Below are 27,964 nucleotides of genomic sequence, written 5' to 3'. Positions count from 1 at the left end.
GCTGTAAGTATGTTGGGGATGTGTGTTGGAGAAGCTTCCTGATAAAATAATGTGCTGTGTATGTAGGGGAGAGGGGGGGGGCAGTGTACTGCAAATATAGTGAAGGGACTTACTATTGCAAGCAGAGTACTGTATGTATGATGTATGTGAGTGATGACAGTGAAGATGTGTGTGTGGGCGGGAGGGGAGTGGAGCAGTGACTGTGTGTGTGTGTGTGTGTGTGTGTGTGTAGTGTGTGTGTGGGTAGGTGGGAGCAGTGTGCTGTAAGTATGTAGACGATGTGTGTTGGAGAAGATCCTGAAGACAATGTGCTGTGTATGTAGGGAGTGGGGGCAGTGTGCAGCAAGTATGTAGAGGAGGCTTACTGTAGCAAGCAGTGTGCTGTATGTATGTGAGGTGATGACAGTGATGATGTAAGTGTGTGTGTTTTTTGTGTGTGTGTTGGGGATGGGGGTGGGGGTGGGGGGGAGCAGAAAGGCTAGGCAATCAAGGACATGGGCAGATCACACACATGCATAAACACACACACACACACACACACACACACACACATATAAAGACACACACACACACACACATACACACACAGTAGACATGCAGCCCCCCCCCCCCCAATAAACAGCACATTGTCTCATGAGAAACTTCTCCAACACACATATTGCACACTGCCCTCTCCCCACATACACAGCACACTATCCCATCTCCCTTGTCATCCCCCCAACACACACACACCAAGACCCCTGGCAGTTGGGTTAGCCCCTTGAGCCATGGATCTGCCCAAGGTTTCTTCCTTAGTAAGGGAGTTTTTCCTTGCCCCTGTTGCTCTTGGGTGCTCCTTGTTGGTGCCTCCCCCAATCCCAATCCTCCCCCACCTTTCTTATGCAGCCCTTGCCACTTAATCTACTAAACCCCTCTTCTACTGCACTTTTTACTGCACCCCCCCCCCCCCCATAAATGCACAAATAGGCTGACACCAGACATAATTTCACTGCATTTCTTACATCCAGTAACTATATGCATGTGACAATAAACTTCCTTGTATCCTTGTGTGTGTGTGCCCATGTGTGTGTGCATGTATCTTTATGTGTGTGCTTGCGTGTGTTCATGAGTGCATGTGTGTGTGCATGTGTAGTGTACAGTCACTAAATGTAGACATATATTAATTTATTGTATGGCCCCCCATAACCAGAATACCACGTAACTTGTCATGCAATCAAAGGGTGTCATAATGATCCTACACCTCCAAATTTGTGCAGTTTTGATCATGTCAGCAAGAGATACCTGCGATTACAACCTCATTTTTGCTTTTTCATTTTTAACTAGGTGGCACTATACATCAAGTGAGTGGTTATGGGATGGGCTGACATGGCCCCTTAAGACCAACATACAAAAAAAAAGTGGTCCTCCTAGGCCATACGGTTCTCGAGATATTCACTCCTTTCGGGGGTCCAGTCCGGCGTCGGGGCGACGGATCAAATGAAAAACAATGGTTGTGTGTCATCCCTGTACATACCCACCAAGTTTCGTCCAACTCTAACTAAACCTTTGCTGCGTGGCCATCATAATTAATAATAACAAAACTCAAAAGCAAGCAAATAAAGTAAATGTATGTGAGGACATTATACTGACTGCCAGCAAAGTTGACAATGTGTGGTGTACTTTAGGGTCTTCCACCTGTATTTCACTTCAGGCCTATGTCGATAGCCAGCCTCATTAAGTTTTTTACAAATCTTTTTAAAAACGTCGCTATTACTGTATGGCATTTTCTCCCATCGATGAACTACATGCCATTTGCATGATTGCAAGACATAAGTTTGTCTCTTCGTCTTTCCAAAAGTGTGCGTGTTGTTTCGCCAAGATTAGGAAAGTGTGTGAGAGGCAATTGGTTCATTTTATCTTAATTCTGTGCGAATTGAGCATGTGCAGGCTTACAACACTCTTCCTTCTGGGAGCATATTCCGTTTAAGGTGTTTTCATGACCCAATATTCTGTTTAAAATGGTTTATGAGTAAACCGAATATGGCCTTTTTCGGTTTATTTCAATCAGAATAAGGTGTTTACAAGACACACGCAAATTCAGTTTATTCCCAATAAACTGATTCGAACTCCCACGTCACATACCCCAGTGATTCAGCCTCTCCCTTCTCTTTTCCTTTAACATGTCCTGCAGATCGTTCAACCACGCACATATGCTCAAGATCAATGCATGGGGCAGTTGTCAACCTAAATAAGCACCTTCCTTTCACATAAGGTTTTCAAGTTAAAAAAATCCATGATTTTTTTTTATAATCTCCACAGTTCACCTTAGACATTGTGAAAGCTTGGTAGTCCATTTAGTATGTTTGCAGAGCTTTTGGACATGTTAGTGGGTGCTACTGCCTTTCATTCAGTCAACGAAAATACTGTATAATGTTAGATCATAGATAAATAGTCATTAAAACTAAAAGCATGTGTGTCCTTTAGCTTTGACTACAATTTCATAATTTGTGTTGTGTGATGTATGACATACCAGTAATGATTTCAAGATGACAATCATATGGCATCAGAGATGTACAGCGAATAACATTTCCTGCAACAACATGCTGTGTGTGTACCACCTCCATTAATTGCATACTTAATGCACACTGCAAACAGCCTCTTTTTATTATATTTCGCCTTTTGTTTGTGCAAATATTCCCACAGAAACTAAGATCACACGGGCATAGAACTATTTAGCAAACAATATAATCAGGAAGTGTTCCCACAGGCAAGACTTGAATAATTTATCTTTTTTTGTTCAGTTGAGACTCGATTAGCCCTTTATCTTATTAGTATACTATGTGATAGTATGATGAAATTATGAAGCAAATTGTAAGGACCTTGCAGCCTTACATTTTTAATGTTTCATATCCTCTTATTCGAGAACCAGAGCAAGGGACCAGGAATGTCAAGTTTATGAGCTTAAATCCCAAGAAGACATACTGATGAAATGGAAGCTTGCCATTTGGCCAGTGGTGGAAATCATGTTCAGAGCCTTCACTTAAGCAGAAAAAAAAACAATACAGCAAAAATAAATAAAAAACCTACATGAAAAATAAAGTACATAAATATTGGCGGCATTATAGAATTAAAATTGGCGTTATGATCCCTCTGACAGACATGTTATATTATCTCATACTGTATATGAGAAATTGTACACATTGCATTACAATGCTGAAACATCAGTTTCTTAGCATCAGCAGTGTTGGATTAGCCGCTGGAGGTGGACCTAGTTAGACCTACTTCACGGAGTTATACAGGGACAGATCAATCTGGAAGGGTCCTGTGATGATTCATGGGAGAGGAAAAAAGAAAAGACAACATTGTAATGCCCAGTTGTTATCTTATTTCAGTTTGTGGACTTTTTCTGACCTTTGATTATTTGGTGGAGTGGACAACAACTAGCCTAGAAATCTAGACGCACCCTAGCGGCGGCAAATTAATTTGCTCAGCCTGTACGTCTAGTATCGAACCATAGGAATTTCTTTTGGCTTAACACCGTGGATGTTATCCAATCACAGCGCTCTATTTCGTTACAGAGTCTTAAGGCGGGCTTAACAGGATAACGACAGTCCTGTGACGGTGAACAACAAGGAAGGTGGCTATGGCGAACGAAGAGCGGTTGTTTGAATCGGCGTTGGCGTCAACTTTGGAGGAGTTGGACTTGTGCTTTTCTTTGAAAGTTGAGCAACACAATGCACTTAAGTCATTCCTTTCTAAGGATGTGTTTGCCGTTTTGCCTACCGGATACGGATATGGTCGTAGCGCTGGCCTATTGCATGGCCTAGGCAGTTTGAAAGACAATTCTCTGCCCGCCCCTTGGATTAAGCGAGGTGAATGATTCGATGCCAGACTATACATCTCAATGATATAGGATGGCCCCGCCAGGCTAGACAACAACTCAAAGACTTCTGAAATGGGACCTGAACTCCAGAAGCCAAGTGTGCACCTGAAAAATATTTATCTTAAAAGAGGATCTGGCATTTTTCAACCTGAGTCATATTGTTAGATGTCTTTAGGTACTTTCAATAATGACAAAAACTATGACAATCTGAATAAGGGGATATATGTTCATAGGCTAATATCAAAAACTCATATTAAACACTTTCTTTACGTTTAATAGGGTAAATAAAGACACATGAATCTCCATAGGGATCCTGCTTATGTTGGCTGACACATGTCATATCGCTGCTATTAGCATACTAGATAGTTTATTGCTGAATGGATTTTTGTTGTTTTTCTCCCTAATGAAAGTACTCAAAGCCATCTAACAATAGGGCCCCAGGTTGAAAAATGCCGGTTTTCTCCTTTAACTAGTAAGTAACCTGTAACTGAAGTACAAGTACCTCAAAGTTATACAAAATAATTTGAGTAAACATACTTTCCACCACAGCAGTTGGATTGCATGCTACTAAAAAACAATCAACTGCTGTCAGAGGATTCCTGTTGCACAAATGAATCATCAAAACAAGTGAGATTGCAGGAAAATCACAGCCAGGTGGTGATTTAAATCTTCAGGGAATAGGAGAAGAGGGTGCCAGCTTTTTCCCCCTTTACAAAGACATTTGAGAGTGGAGTGCCATCGAGACAGAACTCCCATGATACTCCTCTGCAGAATTAAAAAGCCTTTGTATCTGCCCATCCATGGAACTGCTTCATTGGTATAGCTTTTTTACTCCATTTGGTAGCACCCTCTACTTGGTCATCTTGTCTACAAGTGTCATCTTGAAGCCTTTTGTCACCAGTAAGTCTAGTATGGTGAGATATTCATATCAATTCTGTGAAGTGATGCTCCATTCTTGCTGAGTAGGAACGTGTCTGTATGGATTTGACCCTCCAGGTCAAATTAATTTTCCGAGCAAGTTTAGATTCTCATATCATTCTTTGGTTGCTCTACAGATAAAAGTTGAGATTACAATACTTGGTAAGAAGACACTGTCGACAGCAGTAACCCTTAGCTTTCAGATTTCACTGAACTTTGAAATGTTATAAATAAGAGATGCTGATACATGTTTGATTTCACACCATGTTTTCACTTCATGGTCCACTTTTTTAATGTTTTATTGAATTTGTGATTAAATATGTTTTTGACTCTATACACTGCAGGATGTGGGCCATAATACATACAGTGCCCTCCATGTTTATTGGCACCCCTGAAAAACAAGAAATCGTCGATTTACGACGATTTATCATAATCTCACAATGAAAACAATGAGGACAAATCCAACCAATCCAAATTCTAAGGGAAGCAAATTTATTCAGAGAAAAGGGAATATCTCAAAAAGTGACATATATTAACAAAAACACATGTACTGCAGTTATGTATCAACTTCCTTAAGTTAATCAGAGTGTCTGTGAACTTTCAACAGTAATTCATGACTATCTTTTGTTTTACTAAGGTATATGAAAATAGTGTGACACAGAGGGTTCCATTAACTGGAAATGTGTCAAACTCCAAAAATTCCATAAGGATCACTGTTGGAGAGTTATAGAACTAAAGTATCAACTGCGGGTCACCAAGTCTCTGTTCTTATTTAGAACACATGCCAGGTAAAGGCCAGACAGATGTAAATGACAGGAGTTACTGAGTACTACAGTGACTTGGTCTGAAATTATGGTCTATTGTCAGATTTAAAAAAAATTGCACTCTTTGACTATACTGAAAAGAACCCCATGCCTAATGGCAATTATGGCAAATATATATATTTATTCCAAAGGCCCTGGGAACCTATAGGATACATGGTATCATGAACTCCAAGAAAAACCTGTAAATGTTCAGAAAAAATCTGTGATTCTTTAGCCTGGTTCAAACCAGAGTCATTCACTTTGTGAATAAAATCTGGAGACTCACGATTGAGAAACGTTTCCAACACTAGCATGGTGACGGGCGTAGACTTTACATTAACTTTGAAATCATTGGTCCAGCTTATCCATTTACATTGATCAGGGATTCCTAATGTTACTTCCTACTTCACCTAAACTTTACAAACACACACTTTACATTAGTCAGGAAACAGTGTACCTTTGCTGTAAATTAATGTACACATTCCGACTGCAATTTTTGATTTTTTTCAGGCATTGCTACTACCATTTACCACAGCCATTTTGGATTTTGAATCTATAGCATCATCCCCTCTCGTCGCTAATTGGCCCATCCTTCCTGGGTTGTTAGTGAACTATGGTGTTATAGACCAGTATCTCCCTGAAAGGAGCACATCGGGTGTGGCTAGGCTAGTCATTCTTTGCCAAGACACTAAAAGTGGTTCATGATGGTTCAAAAATGGTTTACTGAACACAAAATCAAGCTACTGCCATTGCCATCCCAGTCTTCTGATCTAAACTTCATTACAAAAACAGTGGGGTGAGTCAAAGAGGAGAATGCACAAGTAAGCGATTTGGAGAGATTTTGTAAAGAGGAATGGTCTCAAATCCATCATGGATTACTGGCAAAGGGAGGCTTAACTCTTTAAATCTCAAAACTAATTTCAAGTTTTTGCCTGAACTTGCACTGTGCCTATTTACAAGGGCATTGTTCCCACCTCTTCTGGGGCCTACCATCAAATGTTGGACCTCTATAGAAAGCTGAGAACCTCTAGAACCTCTCAAAATAAACGTGTGATGTACTCACAAAGAGTTACAGAGGCTATAATATAGTTTTTTCTTTCTGCCGGATTACAAGCATCTCTGAACTGACCACATTTCAGCTCTCTAGGTCACTTGATATGACTTAGAAACACAACTGAGCCCTAGCACCAGGTCTTGTGTAGTTGTGTGCAAAAGTAGATCAATACAGAAGGAAAATATGAGTGCTTTAGACTATTATTTGCCAAGGTATGCTCATGCGTTTTGTAAAATTCCTATGGAAACTCCCCATAGGACTTTTTGTTATCCAAAATGCATACTGACAATCAAATGCTTACTGCACATGAACCCCTTTGTGTAGAAGCATAATCCTGGTCTCAAATGAAAGGTAACACATTGAAGTTTCATGCTTGTATTTGGATTATACTTCAGGGTTTCTGATATGGAATGACTACACTAAATATGGAATGATTACAAAAAAGTCTCTATTTTTGCATTTACTTTGTTGGTTCAATGAGTGTGTATAAGATAGACTATACATCTGTACAACTAATATTGGATAACACAACATGAAGATTCAATTTCTATGGATTCTTGTGAATATTTCAGTACCCAAATATACACTGTACACTGCAGCCAGAAGTCAGGGTAGCACCAAAAGCGGAGGGGGGGAGGGGGGCATTTTGGATCAAATTTAATTGAGACATAATAAAATTAATCTGAGAATGTAAAGCACTATACAGATTGTACATGAAAAAAAGTTGTCATTTTTGGATTCCCAAGAGTAAAAGCTTTGAAATGGTGTATAACATTACTATGCTACATAGCAATATGGTGCATACAATTGATTTAGAATGTTGGGGGGAGGTGAGGGAGGGGGGTAACCATCCCGCCGGCGGGACACTGAAAATTATGTGGACAAATATTGCAGGTTTGCCAATAACTATGGTACTTTTTTTGTTAAAAAATATTTATTTATTTAAAAGGTATTTTTGTTTCTCAGAATAATTTTGATTCCCCTCAAGGTTGGATTGTTCCTCATTGTTTCTATTGTGACACGAAAATAAATTGCCAAAAGATGATTTTTTAAAATATTTTTTACTTAACTGTACCAGGGGTGGCAATAAATGTGGATGGCACTAACCATTCATAAATGTGGATGGCCTAACCATTCATAATCAAACAATCAGAGTTTCGCAGACATTGCATTCACAAGCACATTTGTCACCTTGCTGTGTTTGGGTATAAGAATGAGTTCAAACAGCCAGAATCTTTTGTTAAATCTGACACACTTCATAGACAAGGCTGTCAATGGACCTCACAGTGATTAGAGGAAGACAATAATTACCCTCTGAGTGACGAACTTGAGTTTTTTTGTGTGTTAATGACAATTATGGTTAAAATACTGTATATTCTGTACAATACACTATAATCTCCCACCAAGCAAAAAAGCAATGAATCCACAATGAATCCCATAATAACACCATACCTAGACAACAACCGCTACCATATGCCATCTACATAGCAACCTTAATTCTGCCTGCCACTATGGGTATAGAAAAAGGCACCATATTACATACATAGTTAAAATGCAACAAGCAAACCTTCTTTCTAACAAGTGAGTATCACAACACCAATTTGAACCTGGGTTTGGGTTTACCTGAAATACTTTTAAGTAAATAGACAACTGTTAGAAACTAAACTAATGATAATGTTACACAAGTGAAGGTATAAATAGTAGCTGTTCAGCTGTCTACAGCAGCAGTTGATTTGTTTGAGGAAAATGCAGGGAAATATAACCCTGACAAATCAAGGCCACCATTTTAAGTCTGTAGCCCTGATCCAGGCTAGCATGTAGAGTGAGGGATGGGGGGACTTTTGGCTTGGTGGTTCCCTCCGCATGGTGCTGCTTCATTATTATAGTCAAACACCCCCCCCCCCCCTCTCTCTCTCTCTCTCTCTCTCTCTCTCTCTCTCTCTCTCTCTCTCTCTCTCTCTCTCTCTCGCTCTCTCTTTCTCTCTCTCTTTCTTACTCTCTCTCTCTCATTTAGACTTTGCTGTCACAATTCCACAACTCCTACTGATAAACCAGTTTCTTTAGAACTGGGATTTAAGTTTCCAGGAATAATGCATGGTTACTTATGTGGAAGTAAATATGCTTTCTATATTATACAGGCCACTCTGTAAAGCAAGGCCTGGCAATCTTTGAAAACAGACTGCAGAACCTAACAAACAGCTGGGAAAAAAAACACTTCACTAAATTCATCATGAGTGCTTGCATTGTGATAGTGGAGGGCCCGGAACTGTGTTCCCAGGTGGTAGTCCACCCCGAAGGCAAACAAACAAAGAGTATGCTTAGAAGAGGCAATTTGTCTTCAGCAAACGGATGTGAAAAACAAATTGTACATTAGGCTAAAAACATTGCAAACAGGGAGCTGATCTCATTTTGAATTTGCGTCACATAAAAGCCAATCGTTCAACTTTGTTGCTCAAGTGTACTGGACACCCAATACAATTCCACTTCCACAATGCACATCCTCATTCTGAAAGGAGACACAGACTGAGGGGAACTTCAAAGCTTTCAGCTTTCTATTACAGTGTGAGTGAAGAGAATGTGTCTTCTCTGCCTTTCAATTAGCCTAAATATAGCTGTACAACTTCACAAGTCATGAGTCAGAGGGAGCATATGCTACCCTGACGTTTAGCTGCATATTAAAAAACCAGCTTGCCCAATTACAGTCCTCAAACAGTGGGAGGGGGGCTCCAACATGGCAATGGGGAGGGAAATAAACAATACTGTCAGACCAAATTGCCTAAATACAATTTCTCTATTACTCAGCAGAAAAGGAGAAAATCCACACAGCACTGGATGTGGCAGCTGTGGATGAGCTAATACCAAACAATATTATGAAGACAGTCATATTGCCATAACATTGTTGACTTTTCCTCAAATTGTTATAACAGCTCCAAAGAAAAAGCACAGTTTTGTTCAGGCAGTGCAATAAAGAATGACAGATTGCCGAACATGCATCACTGTGTCATCTTTCTCCCCATTCCCTACTCCAATGGCTGTGTTGTTCACAGAGATGTGTGAAGATGAAAAGAATTTGATCCATTACTGAGCACTTGATGGAGATAAAACTTCCATATGTTGTGAATTTGTGATTAAAATACTTTCAATGGTAATGATATATCCATTAATCATTCTTGTCCTGTTAATCACTAACACAGAACTACATTGCAACACAGGCAGCAAAAGGACCGAAACACAACTGCTTCTATCAGTTTAATTATGTGACTTTTCCAAGTGACTATTACTTTAAATATTTGTGAATGTTTGAAGGTTTCCTGGAACTAAATTTCTTCTACCCCTTACTGTAATTTTTACTTCAATACCAGAAACGAGAATACAGATCTGATGCAGCATTTGTCTTTGCTTCATACCTGTTTTTTGACTACTGATAGAGCCATACATCTTCTATCACCTATGGGCATCACAGCTGAGTTCTAAGCTGAGACGGCGTCCTCACTCTTTTTTTAATAAAAGTGGGGAGTGAACACATCCCCCAGTGAGTAAGGCTTCAGGCAATGTGATAAAGGTTATCAGATAAAGGGACCTCTTAGTAAATATCTGGACGAGTTTGTAACTTGTCTGACAACTAAATTATAAGGCATAATAGTTTTGTGAATGAATTAACTTCAACAAGGTTTATTATAAAAGGTTCATCATGGTTTTATTATGAAATCCTGGTGCTCTTTCCATGCCTGATCACAGCATTTGACAACCAAAATAGGAGAAGTATGACAGGTGTTGAGAGGCTTTGATTTCATTTTTAACACAGTACAGCTGTGTGTGTGCTCATCACATAACTTCCCTTAACAGCAAAACAGGATGTTATATGGAATCACCCACACTTAATATCATGGTTAGGTTGACTTTCACAACATTACAGGGGCACAGTGATGGCTAACCCAGGCAACAGCTAACCCTGTAATGGATCTGTGTTGGATTTGGTACCAGATCCACACCTAACAGACCCAAAAGTAGCCAAAAGTAGAGTGATGTGTAAGAAGGGTGTCACTTGCGCCGGAGCACTCAGAGAACTGTTAAACTTGTTTTATTGTGGTGCAGTGAGTCTAGAGTGATGTGTGTGTGTGTGTGTGTGTGTGGGGGGGGGGGGGGGGGGGGTAATCAGCTGCACAAATGTGCTAATATTTGAGTGCCGCAAAATAAAAGTAAACAGCACTTAGATGATGCTTAAATGATGCTCTAACTGCACAGAAAGGGAATAGTTCTGAGAGGGACAATATTGATATTATGAAATGGCTGAGACTGTGCAGTCAGGTCCCTTTGGTTGGAGTTTGTCTACTGCAATATGACTGGGACTGTGTGTTTTACTAAAAACAGAAGAAAGACAATTAGCAACACCTGCTTTACCTTTGGGAAATAGGGCAGCGCTGCTCCCTACCTTGTTAAAAGCATACATGAAAATCAGTCGGGCCCTGCTAGTTATTAAGGCATACAAACCACAAGCAAAAGGAGAGCACAGAATAAGAAGAGAAGAAAATGAGAAGAAAAGAGGGATGAATTGAGAGTAATAAAGAGCAAACCAGAGTCAGAGTTAAAAAAAAACACATGTAAGAACTCTCAGTCATAGTGACAGTGTTTTGCATCTGCTAAGTAAAGTTATCAAACACTGAGGCAATAGGTCATGTTAATGTTATGTACATTATGCAATGCATTTCTTATGCTCCTGTCATGCACTTTTACTAACTGTTACCTAAGAGCACTTTTCAGTGCCTTGAGCCAAGGCTTTAACAGACTCAGCAGTTTGGCAAGCAGGCAGGGAGCTTTAACATGCTATAACTCGGCCCTGCTGGAGTGAGTATCTGCTGAACATTTGGGTGATGCAGTCAGCCAGTAAAGTCTGAGACTTTTTCTGTCAGTCAGATGAGCTAAGAGAAACTCACCTGGACTGGAAAGAGTATTGTGAATGAATGCTGATCCAATTTAATTCCCATTAGATTACATTAAAGAATGTGTGGAAGGCAATGCCAGGCTAGAGTCGGTGCATATTTGGGTAATGACATTGATATCCTATGCAAATTAATCATCCTGGCGCAACTCCCACCAAACACTTCATCTGGAGGTTGATCAGGCATCCAAATATGAGCAAAACTGCCAGGGAACATGCATCATACTTAATGGGGATTGATATCAAAATCCCACAGTCCTAGTCGTTGTTTTTTGATCCTGCCTTCCTTCTCGATTCCATGAGAGACAAGCGAGGAACCTTCAGTCCTCTTGTGCCTTTGTGCCAGCATCACTGATGGATCACAAGAGGCCATTGTGTATAAACTAATTGTAGACAAATACTCACAACCTCCACACCCGACATTGCACTCCATTTGTTATCAGCTGCTGTTTACCATGAGAAGAACTGAACATTTCGCATCTGTTGCTGTCAGGCTAAGTGGAGCAGCAAATGGCTGAATGTTAAGAATAGGACAACACAGCGCAGCATAATTATTGAACAAAACAGATTGCCTCAGCTCCGGGAACAGACAGTAGTCTGAATGGTGTGACAGAGCCTTTGGCATCTGAAATGTCACATGTAATGAAGCCGTGCTAGACTGACATTTTTTTAAACCCTCGATTTGTTCAGAATAATTGGTTTGAGCAGATTGGTCCTGCAATATTGAACAATGGCCTTCCCTGACATTGCTTCCTACCATTGATGCCCAGTATGCATGTCTGTCGTATGCTCATTCAGTGCGGTTTGCATTGGGTACATGATGTCCTGCATGATCAAACTTCCTTCTGACTCAAGAAAAATAGTTTTACTTATACACAATGCCTCTGGCAATTGCATAATGTTTGCAATAGTTTGCTGCCAGTCTCCTATGAATATCTTCATTACACTAGGTATATGAGGTTTGACATGTTCAATCGCGCGTGCCCACACACGCACGCACGCGCACACACACACACAGAGCACAGCACAGGATGTCTTACTGTAACTACATTACATTACATTTAGCAGACACTTCTTGACCAAAGTGACTTACATGTCAGCTATATTACAAGGGATCACATTGTCCCCGGAGCAACTTGGGGTTAAGTGCCTTGCTCAAGGGCACAACGGTGGAAGCCGGGAATTGAACCGACAACTTTCAGGCTACTGCATGCTAGCCCAGCTCCTTAACCGATTGACGCAAAGTGCGTCAAAAAACACACCCTTTCTTCTCTGTTACATTGCTCCGGAACGGTTCATCGCAGCGAGATGAAACCTTTATTGCACGACAGAGCAGAAGTGGGGCTTTCCAACGAGACTACACACTTGTCTGTACGATCAAGTATGAAATTTTAAAAAAATCATGAAATTAAATCAAATTGCATCATATTTACAGTCTATACTCCTCTGCGTTCACCTGCACACACATTACTCTAGTTTGAATTACTCGCGAACCCGTGATCGCATCGATATGGCAAGCATATCAGATGAAAGAGGGGGCATAGGGCTATCCATTGGTACAATGTTTATCGATCCTTCTGGCTTATAAAACCAGACGAAGTGACTGCAAAATAATAACGTCATGTACACAAACCAACCTGCACACTCATTACTCTCGTTTGAATTACTCGCGGACCCGTGATCGCATAGATATGCCACGCATGTCAGATGAAAGAGGAGACTCAGAGAAGTACATCCTTCTGGGTTATAAAACAGACGAAGTGACAGCAAAATAATAACTTCATATAGCTGGACTTACCCCACGTTTTTGTCTGTTCTTGTGGCAAAGCATGTTTATAATCCAATGCTATCATGTGTTTCTCTATGGCAAAGCATGTTCATATTCCGGTTTTGAGATCCTAGCAAATTCCTGCATGGCATCCAATTCAAGACTCACATTGCATCCCAATTTGTTCAACAAATAAACACCTTTTTTGCCTTTACTTTGTTCATGGCAATGCAGTAAAAAGTTGAGAATTATTATGACTGCATACACACAGGCACGCAGGCTAACATGCAACCTCGGGTCAAGTCAGGTCAGATCAGTTCATGTCACAGATATGGAGCGCGGAAAGGTCATTTTTCATCACTAAATAAAAAATGGCCTTTATTTCTGTAAATCACACAGCAAATATTTCTGTAAATTGCTCAGCCCCAGAGTATCCCTCCAACATGGCAATTATATTGCCCGATTCAGGACAGTCTGCCCTACACACACATGCAATGCATGTAGAGCTGTGAGCTTGCTGTGGTGAGATACATGTCGAAATATAAGATTTTTTATAATACACGTTTTATGTTTTAATTCTTTAAAAATCAAAATAAAATCAATGCTAGTATTAACACATGAAATGGTGCCAGATCTGAATAGCCTAGACTCTCCTGAAAAAAACAATATATAATATATGTGTGTGGCACTTACAATGACCAGAATAAATCCTTATGAATAAAGGTAGTGAAAATGCCCTAAAAACAGCTTAGGGTTCTAAGGGTTAACCACTACACTACCACCGCAACTAAACATGCAGAATGCTGTTGTCCCTAAGCCATAGTTAGCATGTGGCTGTATTTTAATCACTGATTCAATACATGGATACATTTTCAGCTAGCATTCATCATATGATATTCAGGACATAGCATAGCTTATTAGAGGGAGAAGGCTATCCTCCATATAAACGCCCTTAATAGACAAACATGAAACATTTCTGTACAATTACTAAAATTGCTCTTTGGAGTTCTAACCCTCTAAGTTGATCAGTGGCTCAACAGGTAGATCTATAGATAGGCTAAACTAATTTTTCGGGCATCTGACCAACCGGGTTGACACTTCAGCGTGAGAAATCGGGGGGGTGGCATGTGAGCGTGTGAAACTAATCAAATGTGTGTGTCTCACGGCCAATGCGTGAGAGTTGGCAGCTCTGCTCTTGTCATTTTGCTGTTGATATTGATATTCTGTGTAGCTGTTCTCCACACCACAAACGTGAAAAATAAAAAAGATTTAAATACGTTTTTTCCCCCACAAAAATGCCTTAGGCAAATGATTATTGTAAAAACATCTGGGGTTTTATTTACCAAATATCATGCTCTGCATGACGGCGGGTAGTGACAGCAGCAGCGCTGCCTCCATTACCAGGCACCTGCATCAGCCCAATGTTTAATACCACACCATCACTGGTCCCTCCGGCCGTCTCGGTCCTCCAAACTGCCTCTCCCGAGTCCCCGACACATCCTCACGTCCCTCCGACATCACACGGCAGGTCGCTGTGGTTTCCCCGATTCCATTGCTGAGGTCTTGCAGCACGGCGTTGGCACGTGTCCACTTAGATCCTGCAGCAGAGTGTGGCCGCCACGGCGTCCTCTCTCATGTTAAGACGGCAACTAATCTCTCATGGGGGTGACGACAATCTGGTGCTCGGCTAATGTTTGATTGTTTGGAGGACTACTGAAAGTCATGAAACCCCCCCAACCCCCCCACCCGAGCCCACCACACTCCCCGCCATTTATTTTCAAAAGGCTTCCACTCTTGGGTTTTTTCCTCAGCCATGAGAGCCCACATTAAAGTGGAGAGTGGATAGTGAGAGGCTGCAGTGGGAGTCTGGTCGAGCTGGCAGTGGTGCGCTAAGACGAGACAAGGACGAGCCCGGCCAACACAGCTGCAGTCTTGGCAGCTGCAACCTGCGCTCTCCTCTGTCCGACAGGTGAAACTCATCACCTGCTCAAAGTGCTGGCGCCTCTCAAAGGAGACTATCTGCTCTTCTTCTCCTGAGCCGAAAAAAAAAAACCCTACACCTTATTCCATACAGCCAGAAATATTAGCAGAACAAAGGCAGTGGGATCCTTCAAGAGCTCCTCGGCCACTAAAATAACATGCTTAGTCATTAGTTTCCATTCATCTGTATGCAGTGACTAAACCAGACTGTTAGTGTAGCATAGTCAACACTATATTTTTGCAGCCTATCTCACTTTCTATAAAAGGCATCATGTGCTGCATATGGCTGGATGTGGTTTGTGTGAAAGTGACACTGGAAGCTCAGGGCGGGAAGCTGACAAAATCACACTTCCATTTTCTCTTTCTGAAACTGCATGGTGGCATATCAACACTGAAATATGTTGCACGCAAGGGCAAGATGGAACCTCTTGTGGTAATGACAGACATGTCAGTGTACCCTGTCATCATGGCCAATGCCAGAGTAGCACACTGAAAGAGCTTTGACTTTGATGGCGATTGATACCTGATTATGGGCCACTATGCAGCACAATGCTGGAGGGGTGTAAGGGTGTAAGTGTTTGGGGAAATAAATGCTCAGACTAATTTGGCTATTGACTTTTAAATTAAATTTGGTCAGAATCATTCAGGCCTCATAAACCTAATGTCGAGATGCATGAAGACCAAGATCCTTTCAAGTAAATAAAGTTGCACTGGTGTGCCTGCATGTGCAAGGCAGAAAGCACTCTATGTGATTCATTTGTGTGTTTGGCTCAAGCTGTAAAGAAAATCGGCTATTGTAACTTGCTAACTAATACACTGTGCATTCGGGGCTCAAACCTTCCTCATTGTCACAAGGAGAACCTCAGGACAATTGTGTTTTACACAAAAATTATGCGGCATATTTGCAGCAAACTTGTGGGTGATTTGTGGGAAACAAATGAGTTCACCAGAAAATATCGCCAGAAGTTTGCCAGTGTTGGCCGCTAGAGGCAAACTTCCAGCAAAGTTATGGCAACAATAAGAAGTTTGCCACTAGTAGCAAATGTGTTCGCCAGTGATTTGCCATCACACTTGCCAATAATGGCAAACTTCCAGTGAACTTCTGGTGACAAACCTAATTTGCATAATGACATTGCTGCAAATTTGCTGCAACATTACCAAAAGTTAACTATTTGCCAGAAACCTAAGTCAACTGTTTGCCAGAAACCTAATTTGCATGTGAAAATATGACCTTGCTGCAAATTTGCGGCAACTTCGCCAGAAACCTGAAATTTCTGTAACTTAAGTTAAGAGCAAATATACGGTATAAGGATATAATAGTTATATAATCCTTATTATATTTGACCTACATTCTAATCTGTTCCCTGTTCAATTTTAAATATCATTATGTTGTTTTGTATTTATGTGTTGCTTTGGACAAAGGCGTCTGCTAAATCCATAACCATAACCATAACCATATTGATATATAATATGTAATATGTTTTGTCTGAAATTGGTTGTTGTATTGCGTGGGCAGCGATCTGAAATAGCAGCACGTATAATTTGCCTAGCTTCAGTTTAATTCTGTTTGCAAACCAGCCTTGACACTTCTATTGCAACATCTCCAGATGACCAATCAACGGTTGGTGTGAAAATGAGAATGGTCTTAGGGTGTCAGGGGTAGAATGTGCCTGGTGGTGAATGCATAGCATCGGGTATGATGAAACAAGACACTTAACGAATGTGCACTCGTTTTCTCTTTCTCCGGCTTATCTTTGCTCTCACTATCTCACTCTCACTCTTCCTCCTCCTTTACCCTCTTTTTATGTCTTTCTGTCTCACCCCTCACACCCAATTGCTATCTCTCACTCACTCATTGAGTCACTGGTTAGGTTTAATCTCATGCATTATCTCAGACCTTTCCCATCCCCAATGACATCCACTGAAAAGTGCTCCTTGACAAGAGATCCTGCTGTTTTCCCCCGCTGTCTTTTCGCTGTCTTTTTGCTCCATCACACCAAGCTTGCACTCAAAGAGGGAAACTAAGACACTGAAACCTTTTAGTTTTTTTGGCTGCACTCCTCTACCCCATTCCCCCATTACCTTAGAGGAGGGAATGACCTGAAATCTTCTAATTTTGTGTTATTAATCCCTTGAAGTGTTCATAAATGTTGCACTTGAATGAAGCCCTGGAACTGATTAAACAAGTTTGAAACGGTGCCTCAAACTCACATGATTAATTCATATACAGAAATCACAGTGTGTAAGTCATTTATAATACATTATAATGTATTCATTGTGAACAGTGCTGTGATTTTCTTTCCCGACATAAATGAGACCCTGTCTAAGAAGTTCGAGAGAGACTGGAAATAACCTCTCGCGGCAGGCATACCGCCAAGGATTTCACCGCATCCTCATCACTCACTGCTGACCTTTAAAACTTCCAACATGCAGTGGCTCAGTAGGCAACGGCCAGTAATGTTTGTCTCATATTGAGAAAGCGAGCGAGGCCCTCCGTCCGGCTCATGTGGTCCGCGCTGTTCTCAGCTCAGTTGGCAGCTGATGTTACCTTGGCACATCTGAGGCCAGTGCACACAGGAACCAGGAGGCCTCTCAGCTGGTGCCAGCTTACTGTCGTGCTTTCAAAAAGTAATGGTGGGATAAAGAATGAAAACAGGATTACTTTGAAAAATACGTCAACGTTAATGAGCTGCGACTGGTGTTCAATGGCGTTCTAGACTCAATAAATTAATGTAGCTTCAGGCAAATGAATGCACTTACAGGCCACACCTGTGTGTTAGGTCGTTTTAGTCTGCAGGAGTAAGTGTAAAAGCCTTTCTTGCAAAGAGGAAGAAACTTTTATGCAAACGACTAAACTTTGCAAAGATCAGCACTTAAGACTGTTTAAAGAATTTTCACAGCCATATGTGCTACGCCGTGCTCGCCAGTGCTTTAGCAGATCCATTTGTTCTAGTGATTAGCCTTGCCGACCTCTGTCACAGTAACCCATAATTAAGGATGAGAAGCCGACCTCGGTATCTCTGCGGTGACTGGAAAAGTTCCAGGGCTATATTAGGCGAGCCACAGTCAAGTTTGCCGTCTGCCGGACGGCCAGACGCTCCACGCGGAAGCAGTCCTTTCCAATCAGGCCATTGTTCGGGCCCTGAGCTGTGTTCTGGGCCTGTGATTACTGGGGAGCAAAGGAGCTTGAAGCTGGCAAAAGCCCAGGCTGCTTCCCTATTGATTTGTTGGCCACACACTTCCAAGGTATCTAACCCAGGGCCTCTGTAGGGTGCTCTAGCCTAGATGCACTGTGATTTGAACAACTGTCTGTACTGTGAAAATGACTTCAGACACTGTGTCTGCAAAGCCCCATCCAGAGATGCTTTATGACAACAGAGCCACCACTCACCAGCTGTGGATTTCCTATTCTTTGGGTGTTGATTGTACACGTTGGTTTTGGCTTTGGGGGCATCAGGGCAATGCTGTGGGCCAACAACATGTTGGATAGAGTCTAAATCCCTGCAATCTCAAGGCCTCCAAAATAAAATGAGCAGTGTGCTGATGTCAGCATAAGATGTGGCAAATGTAAATTAATGATGCCCCGGTGGACTAGAGAGAGAGAGTGGGGAGAGGGATGGGAGCTTGCTAATGGGATGACTCTCATACATTTCTGCAGTCTGACTTTGATTCTTCATTATCCTTGTTTTGCAATTCATGTCATGATGGCAAATAGCAGCTGCTGACCCTTTTGTGCTGTCCCCTACCTCTATCCATTATCATTTAGAGTTCTAGAGAATGGGCTTCGTGTGGTGAGATACATGTATCTATTGAAGCTGATAGAGAAATATAACAAGGCAACAGATAATCGGCTGCTAGAGTGAAATAATAATTTAGGATGCAATCATGCAGGAATGATCTCCTCTGCTTACAAGTCACAAATAGGGAAAAGCAGATGGAAAATATCTTTAAGGGCAGTGTCATATCAAGAAGCAAATGATGAATAATTATATGATAAATGTGAGCACAGAAATAATTACATATTTTGCTACAGTGGCCATGCTACTTACTGCTATAAACTTGTAAATATAATTTATCATGTTAATGGTTTTTCTTTGGTGGGTTGTCTTAAGAAACCGATTTGGTGATAATTATGTTTGGCTGAGCATGTTGTTGCATGTATTAAAAACCAGAGGATTATGAGCAAATCCTGAACAGAGGCAATGACCAGGAACGTGAACTGCTATGCTGCCCTCTTGTGAATGAGCAGAATGCATAGCACAGTCAGATTTAATTTACAAACCTCAACATTATCACTCCGTGGAGACCACAGTAGAGGCTCTATGGCTTTGGATTTCCGTATGGTATGGCCTTCACTACAAAACTCAAGGATATTACAAAACAATAAAGCTGTCAGTTTATGGCGAGCACTATGTTCCTAAGCAACCTCGTGCTAACAATTCCTCTTCCATGGCAGACATCTGTCTGTACTAAAGAAGTCTTACACTCCAGTACAACTTATGTGCTGAGGGGTGGATGACAGCTGTGTTCCAATCCAAATCTGACTATACTTCACTGCATATTTTACCTCTGTTCACTTCAGCATGTCAAAATCATCTGACATATACATTTCACAGCATTCATCTTGAATCTGCAGTATAGCTAACAGCGGCAAAAATATCTGGTTGATAGATTAAGTGTTAATTAAAATAATCAAGGGGCACACATTTGTCTTCTTGAGAGAGCCCCCCTGGTTCCACCACTAACTCTGATGTATTTCACTGTTTAAGACAGTATTGATTTTGGCCTTGCAGTGCAATGTATAAAGAAACTGCATTTTTTGAAGGGGCCCGATGACACTAAGATTGAAAATGCTGATTTCATCTATTGCTGATTTCATCAATTTCCAGGAATTTTTGTGTATTCTGTATTTGAACATGCAACCACAATTGTTCTAAATGTTCTTATCTTACCTGTCAAATGGATTGGAGTAAAATGGAAAAATAGCATTCAAATTCTATGTTATGTCAAATGATCGATCTCACATCAATTTAGTGTGTAGTTTGCGGGGTTGTCACGAAGCTACATTTTCTCGAGGTCAGCCAAGCGCAAGGGAAATAACGGAAGAACATTAGCAATTATTCAGTGACGCTTTGTAAATTATTTATGATGGTGATGGACATTTATTATTAAAAGTGTTTTTACACAACTCTGTGACCAGTGTGGGTAAGGTATTAGCAGGGGAGACTGCCACCTGCTTAATTATGCTCATTAGTGGTGGGCAAAGGATAAGGCTCCGGTGCACCAGGCTCTCTGTCCATCATCGTCCATTAAGCCAGTGTCAGAGGACGCAGTGACATTACCGATGAACAAAAAAAAAGAGTAAAACCTAGAGGTCTCTCCTTTGAAAGTTCAAAGTTCACACATAATTAATGTCTCCAATTAACATACACTTGTAAATGCGTAAGTACTTCACATCCCTGCAATATTAATACTGTGTGACTATTTCTCAGTAGCAGCAGCAGCAGCAGCATTTCAGCTCACAGGGAGTCTGCAGCAGCAGGCATCAGTTCATCTGTAGGCTCGGAGTGGAAACCACAGAGCAAGGGAGAGAAAAGGGATGGGCTCAGCTTCTTTTTTGTGCGTGCTGAAAACCACTTATAGGTATGCTTGGAAATGTGCATTCAAATGGTTTTCACATTCTAAAGATGCATGTGAAGCGACGCAGACATAGCCATTCCCCCTCAGTATTCTGAGAGGGCACTGGGGATACCTGTTAAGTAGTTTGGATGCAATTGTCAATATCTACATTATGTAAACAAGGCTTTGCCATTGGCAATCAATCTGGCAATGGTCTTGGGTGGCACAGCGGGCTTAGATCATAGCGGAACCCCTGCAGTTCAGCATTTAGAGAGTGCTTAGGCCTCTGGTCATGGTCATTTTCATCCCTGCTGCCATTAGACACACATGCCTACTCTGAGCGCCCACTCACTCCAGATCCCTCAGCAGGTCCCTACACATGTCAAAGGGAACATGGGAATTTCAGCATGAAGCAAATCTGTATGCTCTGTCAACCTCTAGGTCCTGTTAAGTGTCCATTTAAAAAAAAAAAATTTGACACAAATGTGTTGGCAGTTTCAGTACTATTCTGGAAAATGCAGTACGATTTACAAGAGTAAGATATAACACTATGATATATAAAACATATATACATATACATATAAAAATATGTACTTGTCAAGTAATGCACTAGTTTACTCCATACTTTTGCACCACATACAATAGCGGAAAAAACATTTATATTTGGTTGACAGTGACCAACATAATTTTAGATGGGGTTAGTTGATTTGTACAATGTACATTTTGCTTAAATGTATTATATTACAAACTGTACTTTAGGTCAGTTTAGAGTTTGAACATAAAACAGTTAACATGTAGGATGCAACAAGTGCATACATGCACATTTTAAATGTAAGAACAACTTCAATATCTACACATTACAAATTGCAGAAAAGGCCACATCCTCCACACTTCAAACCACACCGAATTAAAACAAGATTAAGCTGAGGGGTAAGAAAAGATGCCATCGCTGTCTCGGGTGCACCCCTCAATGACCACAGTATCGGGAAGCTGTCACTTGCTTCAGAGGCTTTGGGAGCACAGCCCCTCCACATACCCACTGGTCTCTGTCTCTATGATGGGCTCAGATGACTGTTTAGTGATGTTTAGACCTTGGCTGTGATGTTACATGGGAATATATCCTATAGCTCACTGTATGTCTGTAATGGCCCCCACAACGAACTAGATAGTTCTGAGTACATGTTTTGTCCTTCAGCTAAATACGAAGACATATTTCTTTTCAGTTTGTAAGGCTTTGATTTGGTGGTGCTGTATTGAAAGCACAAGATATTCTGTGCACATGTTGAATGTGTCTTCAAAGAGACACATTTAAGTTCACATTCCTTTGTTTTGATTCTCATTTTTGAGAGAAAAAGAGAGAGAAAATTCCTGCTGTTAGCACCAGTTCTTTCAGAGGCATTTAGTGAAGAACACATTAACAATAAAAAAAGCACATGTCGTATTTGTTCAGCTATCCCATACCTTTGTATCAGCTCTGAACATATTTTTTCCCTCACGCAACAGGTATGTATATATGGGGAAAAAAAACATCCCTTTGCTCAAAGATATATCTGCCTCGGTTGGAATAAATTCTCTTTGCTGTGAATGATTAAACTATGAAGGTTCCCAGAAGGCAGAAGAGATAAGGCCATTTCATGTAGCCATGAGAAAAACCTGGCTGAAAGGAAAGCAGACATGGTGTGCCAAAGCCAGAGGGGTGGAAGCGATCGAAAAAGCCAATCGGTAAAATGAGAAAGTCCAATCTGAGTTCACCAGACTTTTCACAGCAAGAGTGGACATTTTATTGGCACAGTGCGGGCAGTCAGCCACAGTTCAACAGCAGGCAAGTGGAATAATTAGAAATTAGTGGAATATTGAAATAATTGGATATCCACCATCTTCTGTAAGAGCCTTCTAATAATTTACATGTTCTAATAATGTTCTCTGTTGGTTTTGACATTTCTCTAATCCACTCTTACAAGTATATATATATATATATATATACTGTAAGTATATATACTCTTTTGATCCCGTGAGGGAAATTTGGTCTATGCATTTATCCCAATCCGTGAATTAGTGAAACCAAAGTCCTTTTAGGCAAGTCCCACTCGGCGGCCATATACCAATGTTTTATGGGCACTCATCGGGCACAGTCTTTGGGTCGAACTGCGCGTGCGCAAGGCTTCACGACACCAATCTTGCTCCAGCGGCGAGATCACAACACACGATTGGCACGATGTCTTCACATCACACCACATGATTGGCTCAATGTATTCACATGTCGACGTTTTGCCGAGGAAGGGGTGGGATATGTGTAGACAACGGCCATATTGGCGTGACAAACTAGCCCCATGCATTTCTATGCAGTATTTTTTGAGTGCTGTGTCTCCACATTAGAAAGTCTCTGGTGAAACACACACAGCACACAGTGTACACACAGTGAGGTGAAGCACACACTAATCCCGGCGCAGTGAGCTGCCTGCATCAACAGCGGCACTCGGGGAGCACATTATATATGAGGGGTTAGGTGCTTTGCTCAAGGGCACTTCAGCCGTGTCTACTGGTCAGGGTTTGAACCGGCAACCCTCCAGTTACAGGTCTAAAGTGCTAACCAGTAGGCCACGGCTGCCCCAAGAATTTGTTTTCACCCAGTTCCGAACTGGGGACCTTTCGCGTGTGAGGCGAACGTGATAACCACTACACTATGGAAACTATGGAATATCATTATACAATGATATAATCGTTAACCTATCCATCACTACAAGCATAGTGACATACAGCATACCATAAAATATGTACTCTAGACTGGCATGTACTAAATGTAAAAAAAAATGTCTGAACACCTCTGTGAGAACATTTATGTAAAAATGGCAAAACCTGCATATCTACTGGATCAATGATGACAATGATGTGTCATCCCTCTATGCTAGGAATTTTCACCATTCCCAATATATAGCCTACAAACATATGTATTAATTGACATAAATGGAATTGGATTCATATACACCCTTAACTAAACTAAACTCTGAAATGTAACAGTCTGGTATTCGCTGGTCCACTGTGGTCACTTCCACTGACTGAGTCCGCCTGAGAACACAGGAACTTGGTGAGCGAGGTCAGCAGTGTTTTCGTCAGCAGCAGCAGCAGCAGCATGGAGCTGCACCACTGCAGCAGCTCACAGACCTCTCTCCTCCCAAAGCCACAGCAGCTCCAGTTGCCTGAGAAACTAGTGAGGACCTGCTGGCTGGAGGCTGATGGTACCCGTGAGCCCCAGCTAATCCTCAGGCCCTGGCACTGCTCCCAGCCGTATGGGCATCAGTCAGGTTCAGACTCAACTGCAGTCATTTGCCATGCTTATTCTCCCTGTCTCCTCAGTGCACTAATAATCCCATTGAAGGCACTTTGCTGTCGATAAACAACAGATGAGGATGCTATCTCCACAGACGGCAACGTCTGATTGATCAGACTAAAGCAATACATTGTGGCCATACACTCATTCTGTCTGATCACTGAGTTGTCTTGAAGTGTTTCATAGAGTTATAAATAAATAGAGTTTGAAATAAATGGAATTATACACCTTATGCTGTGTTGTTTATTATTGATTCACTGCAGTTGGAAGGCAGATGTCTGCCTGCTGCCCCCACCCTGTTGTTCTTTCTCTCTCCACCTGCAGAACCAACCGCTGTCTCCACTCTCTCTGTTGTTCTCTGTTGTTCATTCTAGTGAGAAGCACAAGAAATCCATGCGCAAAACTCAAAAGACGGTTGCAGTGGTTGCTGTGTGTCAGACACACACACACACAGGCTTAGCTTTCCTTATCATTTCCTAACTAAACACACACACACACACACACATCACAAACCAGTTTCGTTACCACATGGATACATTTTAAAGTCGCATGAGTTTTATATTTACACAAGGTAGGCCTGCATGATATTGTGCTGAGAGTTGCTTTAAATCCCACTGTTATAGAGAAATAAGATAGATAGAATAGATGTGCATGGTGGATGTTATTAAAATACTCTGAATGGTATATGTTTTAGGTAGGCTATAATTCCGTTGCTGGACCTTACAAACATGATAACGTATATGCTGACAAGCATGGCTCAAACCACAACCTGTCAGCCGAAAGAGCGAGGAATGGCCTTTTACACCTTTCCGAATTATGCATTTACATTCATGGGAGGGTCTTCTGAAAAGTGGGAATTTTGTGTGGTGCAGCATTCCTCCGCTTTTACACTTCTGTTTGATCAAACCTTGTTCCATGCATATCTGCTTTCTGATTGCTAAAGTGTTGTTTCCTTTCCGGTTGGTTGACAGGTCTATGATTTCACCCAATTGTGTTATCATGCAAATCCGCCAGACCTGTTGATTACGGGATTAGCCGCAGTTTTAGTACATTCTACATGAAATCAAAAGAGCGCTGTGCTTTCTGCAGACCGGCCAGGTTGCTGTGTGCCCTACGCTTTCCAAGGTATGTACATCTGCCCCTCTGAACTACAGGAAGTATCATGATGTATGAGGAAATATGACTGTCTGTGGGACTGACAATCGAGTATTCCTAGTTAGCAGAAATTCAGGGTTTCCGTTGTCCGGTAATTACCGGACATTGGCCGAAAAAAAAAAATGAAATGTCCGAAAAAATTAAATCTCTCCGGTCAAATTGTCCGATTGAAATTGGCTAATAATCCCGTCCCCTAACGCAATCTGAATTTGAGAATAAGCCATAATACGTAAACCTATATTATGCGTCCTCTGGCTATGTTTTTTAAATGAACAGGCTCTACCGTTTGACAAGTAAGCTATTAAACAACACGCATATCCTAGGCTATGCTGCATTTCAAATAGGAAGCGCACGCTTAAAACGTCCATGTTAAACAACGAACAGTGAGGCGGTTCAAACATGGCCAGGCCCAGGCAGACTAGCCTTAAAAGGCCAGACGCGATGGATGATGATAAATTGGTAACGTCTAAAGCCTCAGATGTCCGGTCAACTCCAACACCACCAGATAAAAAGCAGAAGTGTCGGGCGCATCTGTCGGAATCAGTGACATTGGAAGTGGAGTTGCGGGGGATGCGGCCGCTCCAAGACACTGTCATTCTCCGTGTACACTGTCACTGGACATGCAAAGTGTTCTTTGCCCAAAGCATACAGTAGGCCTATGCGTTCTTTGTCTATGATCTAGGGCCTCCTCGACGAGGAGATTAGGCTACTGGTCCGCGAATAATTTCTGCCACAATTAAACGGTATCATTGAACCGCGGCCGAAAGAAAAATAAACTAAACATTTCCCAGAATAGGAAACATTTCCTAATTTATTGTTATCAAATAGAGGCATAGCATTAGGGGGTAGTGGTGTGAGCGCTCATTCTTGTATGTGCGCATCTGTGTAAGTTACTATAAACAGTCACCACTGGAGATAACGTAGCAGCAACAAACAACGTAGCCTTTTTAAAACAACAAACGAAGCGGACTCTTGCTGTCCATGAAAAGATACTGGCTAGATCTTGTTCGGTAGGTTTATGTTAGGCTAATGAACATGTTGCATTCTATACAGCTTGATTATAGCCTGTCTCCAATTTTCCCTTAATTTGACTAATTAAGAAGCGATAATATATTTGACCGGCATATCATCAAAATGTCCGGAAAACGAAACCTCTGCCGGTCACTTTGACCGGCACCATTTTTTTCTAGCGGAAACTCTGGCAGAAATGTTGTCAGCTCTGCCTTCACTGCCATCACTTATAAAAATTATTAAACATGCAGCTTGAAATCGACAGAACAGCATGGCTATGAAGAGAACCCCGCCCTGAAAATAACACTTCCTTGTTAACAAGTCTGTCATGTCTGAGTCATACTCTCCAAATATAAAGTGATTAATGAATATAATTTGCAACATGAAAACCTCTGGTTCAAAAACCATCCGGCTGACATGCCTAACCTACTCTCCAAATCATTCCGCTTTTAGAACTCTTAGATCACAAAAGCTTTTTAAAACATCTATTACAGGTGTTGATGTTGTTGTGCTTCAATAAAATGTGCTTCTGAAATAACACTACTCCAGCACTTACCCATTTTTCTTATGACATAGCCTACATGTAATGTAGTAGTCCAGTGGACAGAAAGGTGAACCCGGAAATGTTGAGTACACCAAAGTTTTATGAAGGAAATATATAGTATGGGTTCCCAGCATGCAGAACTGCCGGATGCTAATTTGCATAATGTTGGGCAATTTGTGTAATTGAGCTAATTAGCATAAATTAGCATAATAGCCTATATTATAAGAGCTGCTTGGCCAAAATGGACAATGTTAGTATGTTTTTAGGGGTTACTGGAGATGCTGAGTCCATATCTGACATTTTCAAGATTTAAAATCACTATTTAAACTTGGTTTGGTCACGTTTTTACTCTCATTAAGCTGATTTTGCTGAGTTTTTGGGGGCGATTTAGACGGATTTTTGGAGGATAAAAATGTTCAGTGTTTAGGAATAATTTGGATCCTCAAGTTATTTCTGAATTCCACAATCATTTTGGAAAAAGCTATTCACTGGCCCTCTGCTGTGACTCACAATTGAGTAACAAAGGAAAGAACTAGCCTCTACTACTCCTCACTGTCCTCATCCGTTGTCCTGTCTCCATCTTCTCCAGACTCTTCATCCCTGTCCTTCTGCTGTTTTTGCTGTGTAAATATATTGCCACATGTAACATCACTGCCTTTGCAGAAACAATAATTAGTACAGGCCAGGCCTGCAGCTGCACTTTCCAGATACATGTATACACAGTTTTAACCCAGCTTTGCAGTTACAGCTGGTAACATCTAACAAATCAGGAGGAGCACCAGGACTTGAATCTAGGGTGGGCAAGTTCCTCTCCTTTCTTCATACCTGTCTTCTAACTCCCTCCAAACGCGTTTATATCCACAGCTGGTGGATCAGGACGGTCTGCTGCTTTCCTGGAGCAAGTTGCGTTCTGTAGGAGACAGTGTCTTCAGTGCTGGAGGAGCCGGGAGTGGAAGACCTCACCGCCAGGGATGAATTACTGC

At 41.4% G+C, this 27,964-nt stretch overlaps 1 protein-coding gene and 1 non-coding gene across 2 annotated transcripts in view; both read right to left on the bottom strand.

Moving 5' to 3' along the window:
- The window catches only part of LOC143104340 (metabotropic glutamate receptor 4-like), a 147,837-nt gene that overhangs the window by 86,107 nt on the left and 33,766 nt on the right, over positions 1 to 27,964 (bottom strand). The gene's annotated exons all lie outside the window — the stretch shown is intronic.
- On the bottom strand, positions 23,562 to 23,634 carry trnav-cac (transfer RNA valine (anticodon CAC)). The gene has a single exon. It is a non-coding gene; the product is annotated as a tRNA-Val (tRNA).

Source organism: Alosa pseudoharengus, unplaced genomic scaffold (genome assembly GCF_046254945.1).
Source record: "Alosa pseudoharengus isolate Yale_2024_CS ecotype anadromous, Long Island Sound unplaced genomic scaffold, YU_APseudo_1.1 YU_APseudo_1.1_scf_5, whole genome shotgun sequence".
In the NCBI taxonomy this organism is placed as follows: domain Eukaryota; kingdom Metazoa; phylum Chordata; class Actinopteri; order Clupeiformes; family Clupeidae; genus Alosa; species Alosa pseudoharengus.
The sequence above is the reverse complement of the archived record's forward strand: the minus strand, read 5'-3'. Positions and strand labels throughout refer to the sequence as shown.